This window comes from Tenrec ecaudatus, chromosome 16, assembly GCF_050624435.1.
Source record: "Tenrec ecaudatus isolate mTenEca1 chromosome 16, mTenEca1.hap1, whole genome shotgun sequence".
Lineage (NCBI taxonomy): Eukaryota > Metazoa > Chordata > Mammalia > Afrosoricida > Tenrecidae > Tenrec > Tenrec ecaudatus.
Window position 1 is genome coordinate 18,580,621 of NC_134545.1, and position 2,384 is coordinate 18,583,004.

The window sequence follows — 2,384 nt, forward strand, 5'->3', positions numbered from 1 at the left end:
GGGGAAGAGAGGAGCCAGTTAGAGTGCAGTATAGCAAGGATGAAGCATACAAATTTCCTCTAGTTCTTAAATGTACCCATATACCCCCCCCACCCGCCACTATCATGATCCCAATTCTACCTTACAAATCCAGCTAGACCAGAGGATGTACGCTGGTACAGATAAGAAGGGGAAACACAGGGAATCCAGGACGGATGATCACTTCAGGACCAGTGGTGATAGTGGCGATACCGGGAGGGTGGAGAGAAGGTGGGGTGAAAAGGGGAAACCAATTACAAGGATCTGCATATGGGCTCCTCCCTGGGTAATGGACAACAAAAATGTGGGTGAAGGGAGATGTCCGAGAGTTATTATTATATGACAAAATAATAATTTATAAATTATCACAGGTTCATGAGGGAGGGGGGAGAAGGGAGGGAGATGAAAAAATGAAAAGCTGATACCAAGGCTAAGTAGACAACAAATGTTTTGAGAATGATGAGGGCATCAAATGTAGAAATGTGCTTGACAAAATGATATCTGTATGGATTGTGATAGGAGTTGTAAGAGCCCCCAATAAAATTATTTTAAAAAACTAAAACATGTTTTTGAGCTTCGTGATGAACTGAGGACATTTTTTAATCAGAAAGCAAGACCGCAGTTCAAAGCACGTTTCAGTGATAAAAGTGAACTGCAGAAAATAGCACAATTGGTTGACATCTTCGCCATCTTGAATGAGTTAAATTGATCAATGCAAGGACCAAAGGCAACGTGCCTCAATTTGTCCGAAAATATCCGATCATTCAAAATTAAACTTCACAATATATAATTATTGTTTTCATGATGAAAACAATAGTGACACTGTCATTGTTCAATTTGTAACAATGAAAATACATCCTGCATATCAGATATTTACATTATGATTCATAACGGTAGCAAAATGACAGCTATGAAGAAGCAACAAAAATAATTTTATGGCTGCGGGTCACTACAACATGAGGAACTGTATTAAAGGGTCATAGCATTAGGAAGGTTGAGAACTACTGATTTAAATAAATTTCAAAACACATTGCTGTAAAGGTCCAGCAAAATTTTGTTAAGGAACTGGTGCGGATAAGAGCTAGAGGCACAGGGAATCCAGGGCGGATGATGCCTTCAGGACCAGGGGTGTAAGGGGTGATACTGGGAGGGTAGAGGGAGAGTGGGTTGGAAAGAGGGAACCGATTACAAGGATCTACATGTGACCACCTCCCTGGGGGACAGACAACAGAAAAGGGGCTGAAGGGAGACGTCGGACAGGGCAAATTTTGACACAATAATTTATAAATTATCTAGGGCTTATGAGGGAAGGGGGAGCAGGGAGGGTGGGAAGGAAAGGACCTGATGCAAAGGGCTTAAGTGGAGAGCAAATTCTTTGAAAATGATGAAGGCAAAAAATGTACAGATGTGCTTTACACAATTGATGTATTTATGGATTGTGATAAGAGTTATATGAGCCCCTAACAAAATGTTTTAAATTTCTCAAGGAATTTCACTTATTTTCCTTATCTTTTCTCATCACAAGGCACTTGCTGACAATGAACCAGGGGACTTCATTTGAGAATTTTATGGGTAAGAGTTGCCAAATCTATCCCACTCAAACTGCCCCACTCTTCCCATTTCTTTCAAACTCCTTTTTGTCCCAGGACTCAGGGATCAGTGAAAGGGAACATAGTGAATCCTTCAAGGTTTCTACCTTGCTGTTTGCATGTGAACCACATTTCTTTCAAGAAGAGTCAGAGGCAGGAAGAACCCAGGTGCAGCAGTGCCTAAGAGACTTTGGAGGATGTGCCAAGACCTCTACATTTTGATATTTTTCCTAAAGAAATGTGTCTTTAATTTTTTTGACAATTACTTCTGGGCTTACAATCATATGGCTAAGTGAGAGCAATTATGTTTCATTATGCTGTCCAATCACCACTTCTGTTGCCCAGGATTTGGCCACTGCTGAGAAAGAAAATGGAGCTAACATGTTGCTCTTTTAACTTTCCCCTGTTCCTTTACTCCCTTTCTATTGAGCCCAAAACATCACTGAGGAACTTTGTCCTCTATTCATTGCCCTATTTTTATAAGAATTTTTAGTGGATCTCATAATCCACCTATGGAGGATGTAAAACAGCTTTCCTTCTACTGATTTATTTTTTAATGTCTTTGAACCACCAACTAGGGTCCTCCTCCAAAGGCCACCTCCCCCTATGTGTCTATGAGCAGCCACCGTGACTAATGGGTAACAAGGTAACATATGTTTACACTTATGTTAATTAATGCAGTTTGTAGGACTGAAAGCAATAGAGGTCATTATTGGACTGGACTGTAAGACATAATCATGGCTGGTCAACAAAATGCTCAACCATATTAATAATAGT